The sequence below is a fragment of the Piliocolobus tephrosceles genome, chromosome 11 (genome assembly GCF_002776525.5).
Source record: "Piliocolobus tephrosceles isolate RC106 chromosome 11, ASM277652v3, whole genome shotgun sequence".
NCBI lineage: Eukaryota > Metazoa > Chordata > Mammalia > Primates > Cercopithecidae > Piliocolobus > Piliocolobus tephrosceles.
Window position 1 is genome coordinate 90,088,691 of NC_045444.1, and position 8,713 is coordinate 90,097,403.

General features: G+C 46.1%; 1 pseudogene; it reads right to left on the reverse strand.

Annotated features, from left to right (window-relative positions):
• Positions 1-2,477: 2,477 nt before the first annotated feature.
• LOC111545839 lies at positions 2,478-3,816 on the reverse strand (annotated as a pseudogene).
• Between the last annotated feature and the right edge of the window lie 4,897 nt (positions 3,817-8,713).

Below are 8,713 nucleotides of genomic sequence, written 5' to 3' on the forward strand. Positions count from 1 at the left end.
ATTCTCCTGCCTCAGCCTCCTGAGTAGCTGGGATTACAGGCATGTGCCACCATGCCTGACTGATTTTTGTATTTTTAGTAGAGATGGGGTTTCACCATATTGGCCAGGCTGGTCTGGAACTCCTGACCTTGTGATCCACCCGCCTTGGCCTCCCAAAGTGCTGGGATTACAGGTGTGAGTCACTGTGCCTGGCCAATGTCAAGGATATTAAACTCATGAAACTAGTTTAAAAAATTGTAAGTAATCCCTATTTGATTTAGTATGGGTCTCATTTTAGTCAGAATTGGTATTAAAAAGTAGGATTTTTTTTTTTTTTTTTTAAACAATAGAGAAAGTTCCTCAAATCCTTGAGGAAAAGTTTAGCATTTAGGTCATTCTTCCTAATAATATTGAGTTTGTAGAACTGATATTGATCGAGAACTAAGAATTCTATTTCTTTTTAGGAGCTTTAAAAATTGATTTAAGAGAATCAATTTTTAAAAGTCAACCTTCCCCAAATCCACATTTCTTATTAAATTTTACTTCATGTTATTTTACTGTATTTTCCTTAATATTTTACCCACAGAACTGAGGGTTTTTTTTTTCTATTTAAACCATAAAATTCATTAAAATGGCTTTTGGGCTGATAAAATCTTAAAAACAATCTGTTTCTTAAATATTTTAGACCCATGTTGTATACAAACATCTTGTAATAAAAGACTCAAAGATAATGTATGAAAGAGCCCCTCACTACCCTTCCCATCCCCATGATACCTCTAGCTGCAGTACTGTGCTCAGCTCTCATCCAGAGGGGTTTACACACACGCAGCTCTGTTAACATGTGGACAAATTACTTTCCAGTTCCCTTCTCCCCCAGATTTCTATTTCATTTTCATAACATTCATTTTTTGATAAACCTGTAACAGACTTTATATGATAAATAATGGTTGTCTCCTCCAAACCAATAGTTTGGAGGTAAATCAACAGTTGAAGCAGCTGGGCGTGGTGGCCGCCTGAGGTCAGGCGGCCAAGGCGGGTGGATCACCTGAGGTCAGGAGTTCAAGACTAGCCTGGTCAACAGGGTGAAACCCCATTTCTATTAAAAAAAAATACAATAATTAGCTGGGCTTGGTGGCAGGTGCTTGTAATCCCAGCTACTCAGAAGGCTGAGGTAGCAGAATTGTTTGAACCGGGGAGGCGGAGGTTGCAGTGAGCTGAGATCGTGCCACTGCACTCCAGCCTGGGCGACCGAGAAAGACTCAGTCTCAAAAAAACAAAAACAGAAGCAAAAAAACTGTTGAAGCAACTGATTAAACAAATATGTCTCATTAGGGAATCTTTTATCTGGCCATATTACTCTCGTCCACTGTCAGGTAATTCTTTGTGTCCAGGAGAATCTAGAGATGCATTCTGTCTACACTCTGTCAGGACCATAAATAATTTATTTCTGTCCCATATTATTACTTCTATGATCAAGGAGAACAGGGCTCTTGAAAGCCTTACAGAAAGGGTCACCTGAAACAGATTTTGACGACTTTCAACCATTCCTTTCCTGTCTGTCTTGCCCTCTCTTCTCCCTCTCCTTTACTTTTACTTTTTTCTTTTTCTTTTTCCTGTGTTTGTTAGGAACTCATGATTGTTGTTGATTTTAGGGGTAAACCCAGAATCTGTTTTAGTGAGGGTTCTCCAGAGAAACAGAATCAATTATATGTGTATATATATATGATTATAAAATGTCTTTAATTATATGTAATGCCTCTATAGATTATTATATATAACATACTTGTATTTTATATATATATATTTTGCATTGGTAACTATGAATTTTATTATGTCGACATCTACTGTGGCATGCATCTGTACAAACCTTTTAGGCCATGGTCCACAGCTGGGTTATGCATAAAAAGGCATAAATTTTTCTCTCATTGTATTGCAATGAAGTTTACCGGTACAGAAAAGTCACATGACATTGGTGGGTCAGATTTCTTAAACCATGCAACATGAGGAACTCTAAATACAGTAAATATTGTTATACATTTAGACTTTCAATGTACAAGTACTTGGAAACAGTTATGCCCCTCACCAAGCTAGACTGGGGACATGAAGTCCAACAGCATCGAAATTGCTGTGAAGGCATAACTTCACAAAAGAGCAATGTAAGCTTACAGAACTTGCCTTTATTGAAGTGATATGTTCATGTAATTCCAGCACCTTCACAATTTAATGAACCAAATTTACTTTACTTTACTTCTACAAACCTAGATGAAACATGAAAAAGAAGCCATACAGTATAAATTATAACTTCAGGAAAAGCTCCTGCGTTATTTTTCCAAATATTTTTTCCCATGTAAAATCAATGTCCAATAGTTCCTGGTATGTGGGAAGATAATATTTGTTAAAGTCACAATGAAGCCTTATTGATGGAAAATCGGCTATATAAACAGCACAAGTGGAGAAAAGGTTTAATCTCCAAACCTATTAGACAGGATGAGGTAAGATCAGTAACGGCCACCTTGCAGGATTACAGGAGGTCTCATTCCCTTTGGAGGTTGAGGAAGCCCACCCTGGAAATGGGGCACCACTGGCGGTCCCTGCCCATATGGGGGGATAGCACCAGGAAGGTATCCTGACATGCCTGGATGATGACCACCATACTGACCATGAGGTGGCATTGGGGGTCTCACTCCTTGGTGTTGTGGGATGCCTGGCTATGGTGGCATCATATCTCCAATTGGTCCAACTGGTGGATTGCTGATGGTGGTCTCTCCTTGCGGAGGAAGATTACGTTGCTATCTGGGTAACTGTGCCCTTCTCTCTTCCAGATATAAACCCTCATCTGGATGGATCAACTTACTGGTTGCATTGGTTGTTGTAAGTGTAGCAGGCTTACTTGTTACTGAAGCTGCTGGTTTAGCTGCAGTACTATTTGTTGTACCAGTGGTTGAATCTGTAGATTGTGTATAAGCAGGGAATGTAGGCTTTGGGGTGCTGTAGCTGTTTCAGGGGTACTATTTAAGGGTTTGAAATCTGTACCAACAGGTCCTTGGACAGCTGCCTGAGCCTGTCCAGCACTGGGGAAAAGAGGCTTAGTAACTGGAGGCTGTGGTGCAGGCACAGTTGCTGTTGGTGCAGGTGGTCTGTTAAGACCCAGCCTGTGCTTGGGTCACTGGAGGGACTCTAGGATGTGGAATGGGGTTGGGGGTATGGAGGGGACACCTGGTGACATTCCAGGCATCAGAGGTGGTATTCCTGGTCCAGGGGGTATATTCCACCCATTGGCATCATTATGTTTTCACCAAAAAATGACTGGGTGCATTTTCTTTGGTGATGCAATCCAGGTGGCATGCCTGGCATAACTGGTGGCATTTCTGGAATCAGAGGAGGAACACCTGGCATTAATGGAGTTATGCCTGGAGGCATTCCTGGTGCTCCTGTTACTGGCGACAGTCCTGGCTGTGCCACTGCCGGAATATAACCTTGTTGAAGTTGAACAGGTTGTGGTTGAAATGAAGTTGAGGCTGCAGGGTTGTCATCATCATATTCATCAGAATCATCTTGTTCCTTCTTTTTTTGGCTTTCTTATGTTTTCTCTTCAAGAAGTCATCGTTTTTCATCCATGCCTTTTTCTGGAATACCTTCCATACCATATATTTCCAATTCTATGTCTGTTATCCCAGGTATTGCATTTGGTATAGCATCTATTATTTCTTTATGCACCTGCATGCAATTAATAGCTAAGCCAGGTCCTGGATACAATTTCTTGTGACACATATGACATTTAAAATGCTTTGCTTTTTGCTACTGTATAAGGGTCTTCTCATCATCAAAGTCTCTATTACAATACTAGCACTGTAGCAGGACAAGCCACAGACAAAACTCCTCAGACACCGAGTTAAAGAAGGAAGGGGTTTATTCGGCCGGGGGCATCGGCAAGACTCTTGTCTCAAGAGCCGAGCATACCCACCTGCCCCCCGCCGGAAGTGAGCAATTCCTGTCCCTTTTAAGGGCTCACAACTCTAAGGGGGTGTGTGTGAGAGGGTCGTGATTGATTGAGCAAGCAGGGGGTACGTGACTGGGGGCTGCATGCACCGGTAATTAGATCGGAACAAAACAAGATAGGGATTTTCACAGTGCATTTCTATACAATGTCTGTAATCTACAGATAACATAACCGATTAGGTCAGGGGTCAATCTTTAACTACCAGGCCCAGGGTGTGGTGCTGGGCTGCCTGCCTGTGGATTTCATTTTTGCCTTTTAATTTTTACTTCTTCTTTCTTTGGAGGCAGAAATTGGGCACAGGATGATATGAGGGGTGGTCTCCTCCCTTAGCACGACGGCTTCAGCTGCTTCTTCTTGCCCCATAACTGTGCTCTATCAACAAAGTAAAAGGGAGGAGAAAAGCAGCAGGAGAAAAAAGGCAAAAAATCACTCACGTTCCCAACCAAATGGTTACCACTGCGTCTCACAGGAAGCAGACACAAAATGCTACATTATAAATATATACTTATATTTATGAGTGTTTATAAGTATTATAAGTGTTTGGACGAATGGAGGCAGGATGGTGCACTTCCGGGTTCTTCATCCCCACCCCCAACTCTTCCTGCGCGCGTGAAAATGCAGCCGGCGCCCGGGAAGGTGCAGAGCAACTGGGCATGCGCCAGGTGACGTCAATCCGAAGAGACCAAGATTTACCTGGTCGCACCTGCGGAACGCCCCCCGACACGCCCGTGCCCCGCCTATTGCCCTCCCACTCCTAGAAAAGCCACTCTTGGCCAGTGAGCCGTGCGACCTTCTCACAGCCCCACTCCTGTCGGGATGTCGGGACTGGGGGAAGTCCGTCCGAGAGCCCCACCGGGGGGGACTCTGTCGGCCTCCTTTGCCGGAGGCCGATAGACATCTCCCCCACACCTTAGGTGACCAAAAATAAATTTGCAGTTTTGCTCCTACCCTTTGCCTAGTCGCTGGTTCTTTTGCGCTCGCTGGGCAGGTCTTCCCAGTGAGCCACGCGGCCTTCTCACAGCCCCACTCCTGTCGGGATGTCGGGACTGTGGGAAGTCCGTCCGAGAGCCCCACCGGGGGACTCTGCCGGCCTCCTTTGCCGGAGGCCAACAGACTTCTCCCCCACACCTTAGGTTACCAAAATAAATGTGCAGTTTTGATCCTACACTTGCCTACCTGCTGGTTCTTTTGTGCTCGCTCTGGTGTTTCTTAGAAAAACAAATCAGTTGGTGCCGAAGACCCGGGAGGAGACCCCTCCTCAGGCCTCTAGGGATTGAGGAACCTCCTCCTGCTTCCACATCGCAGACGGATCAGGACCTGAGACCCGCTTTGCTCACTCTCATGGCCTCTCTGGGGTAAGTGCCCTTGTCTCCTCTTTACCTCCCTCGGCCAAAATCCTGCGCAGGTCCGAGGCCCACTTTTGAGCCACCAAGTGGTTCGGGAGCCACCATGTGGCTCGGGAGACCCGTTCAGGACGGAGACGTCCGCCTGAAGGTAATCTCCACTTTGGCTCCATGAGCCTCCAGTCTGTCTCTGCTGGTTCCAAAGGACGCTTTGAAGCCAGGCAGAGATCCACTTCCATTTCCATTTTGTCCATTGTGTAAGTAAAGAGGAAACAAACGAGAAACCGCTCCAGTCCAAATTTCCAAAGAGCACCCCCTTAGGGTGCCTCCTAGCCAATTTAAAAACCTTACAGCTCGAACAAGACCTTAGGAGGAAGTGCTTAATTTTCCTTTCCACTGTGGCGTGATCGACCTCAGCAATTTCTGCCAGCGGCTAGGCAAGTGGTCCGAAATTAATTACATACAAGGCTTTTGGGCCTTAGGCTCTCGTCCCTATACTCCTTCTCTCCCCGCTCTCCCCACCCCCTCCCTTCCTGCCCAGACTCCTCCTCCTCCCCCCATCCAGACTCCTCCTTCCTCCTCCTTATCTACTAGTAATCCACTCGGTCCCGTGCCTCCTTCAAGGCCCCCAACTGGCTGTCTTGAGTTTCCTATCTCTGCCCACACCCTCCTACAGTGTTAGCACCTTTGCGAGAGGTGGCTGGGGCGGAGGGGGTAGTCAGAGTACATGTCCCTTTTTCACTGGCCGATCTTTCCAAAATTGAGAAGCATTTAGGTGATTTCTCAGCTAATCCTACCATATAAAGGAATTTAGATACCTTTGTCAGGCCTATGACTTAACTTGGCATGACCTCCAGGTTATCCTAACCTCTACCCTAAACTGACTGAGGTTCTAACCCAGTATCCCCGGTTAGATCCGGCCTCCCCCACAGGGGCCACCATTTTGGGGTCTTATTTCATTTCTCAATCAGCTCCTGACATTTGTAAAAAACTTCAAAAGGTAGAGGATGGTCCTCAGACACCAATACAAGACCTGGTTAAATTAGCCTTTAAGGTCTATAACTCCAGAGAGGAGACGGCTGAGGCAGTGCGACAGGCATGCCTCAAACAGAAGGCCCAGCTCCTAGCAGCAGCTTTACAGCCCAGTCGTAACCCCAGACCAGAGAGCACACCCGACAGACTCCAAGGCCACGAAAGGAGTCTGCTATAAGTGTGGCAAGGCAGGACACTATGCCAACAGGTGTCCACAGGGTCCCCGAGCCCCAACGCAGCCTTGCTATAAGTGCAAGGCATCAGGACATTAGGCCAGTGAATGTCCTAACCCTCGTCCACCAGCAACCCCCTGCCCTGCTTGCCAGCAGGGAGGAAACTGGAAGTCTGATTGCCCCACCCTGAGAACAGGTGCTGCGCCTCCATGTGACCCCCTTTCCCAGGATCCTGGGAGCTCCTTCCAGCTCCTACATCTGGACGACGACAACTGAAGGTGCCGAGAGTTGGGGACCCCCATCACCCTCGCCGAGCCGCGGGTAACTCTCCTGGTAGCGGGTAAGACAATTAATTTTTTAATCGACAGTGGGGCTACCTATTCTGTTTTGCCATCCTCCTCTGGACCTCGCCTTCCATCCAATATCTCTGTAGTAGGAGTAAGCGGAAAGCCATTCACTCCACGAAAAACTCCACTCCTTAATTGCTGCCTGGCCAACAACTACTTTGCGCACTCGTTCCTCATTCCCAGCTAAAAAGGACCCCTACCGAAAGCAATCAGTGGAAATCAGTTTGGCTTTCCCCCACTCGCCTCAAACTTACTAAATTTTCTTAACTATCTCATACTCCCCAATCTTGCCAGGACCTTCCTTCTGGGTTTTGCCCATATTCCAACAAATGCTTCCATTCCTCATTCCTATACTAATACTGTACCTTATTTTATTTTTCATCCGTGCGTCCAAATACCAACCATGGGCCCTGACCTTAACGATGCCCCTTAACAGCAGGAAGTAGCCAGACAGACCATGGCGCCCCTTTATCACTATTATCAATAAAAGGTTGGACTGTTTGGACGAATGGAGGCAGGATGGTGCACTTCCGGGTTCTTCATCCCCACCCCCAACTCTTCCCGCGTGCGCGAAAATGCAGCCGGCGCCTGGGAAGGTGCAGATCAACTGGGCATGCGCCAGGTGACGTCAATCCGAAGAGACCAAGATTTACCTGGTCGCACCTGCGGAACGCCCTCCGACACGCCCGTGCCCCGCCTATTGCCCTCCCACTCCTAGAAAAGCCACTCTTGGCCAGTGAGCCGCGCGGCCTTCTCACAGCCCCACTCCTGTCGGGATGTCAGGACTGTGGGAAGTCCGTCTGAGAGCCCCACCGGGGGGGACTCTGTCGGCCTCCTTTGCCGGAGGCCGATAGACATCTCCCCCACACCTTAGATGACCAAAAATAAATTTGCAGTTTTGCTCCTACCCTTTGCCTAGTCGCTGGTTCTTTTGTGCTTGCTGGGCAGGTCTTAGAAAAAACAAATCAATAAGTATATTATAAATATACTTATTTATTTATTTGAGATGGAGTCTTGCTCTGTTGCACAGGCTGGAGTACAGTGACCTGATTTCGGCTCACTGCAACCTCCGTCTCCTAGGTTCAGCACTTCTCCTGCCTCAGCCTTCTGAGTAGCTGGGACCACAGACGCATGCCACCATGCTCGGCTAATTTTTGTATTTTTAGTAGAGACAGGGTTTCACCATGTCGGCCAGGCTGGTCTCGAAATCCTGACCTTGTGATCCACCTGCCTCAGCCTCATAAAGTTCTGGGATTACAGTTGTGAGCCACGACGTCTGGCCTATATTTATATATTATATATTTTATATATAACTGATTGTATATAAATATAAAGATTAAATTATATAATTATATATTAAAATATAATTTATATAAAAATTGTTATAAACATGTATGATTTTTATATATTACATATAATCAGTTATATATTGTATACATAATTTGTATATATATAGACAGAGAGAGAAAGAGAAAGAGAGAGGTAGGATAAGGGATTTATTAGGGGAACGTGGCTCCCTTACAAGTCCAACAATAGACCATTTGCAAGCTGGAGAACCAGGGAAGCCAATAGCATGACTTAGTCCAAGTCTGAAGGCCTTGGACTATATAACTCTCAGTCTGAGGTTGAAGGCCCAAGTGCCTAGGAGGTGGCTGGTGCAAGTCCTAGAGTTCAAAAGCCCAGAGAACCTGGAGTTTTGACACTCAAGGGCAGGAGAAAGATGTCCCAGCTACAAAAGAGAGAGCAGAGAATTTACAAGTGGAGTCACATTTGCCTAGTGGATTACATCCAAATGCCAGTGAGCACTGATTTTGCGACATTGTGGCACAGTGAGTTCAG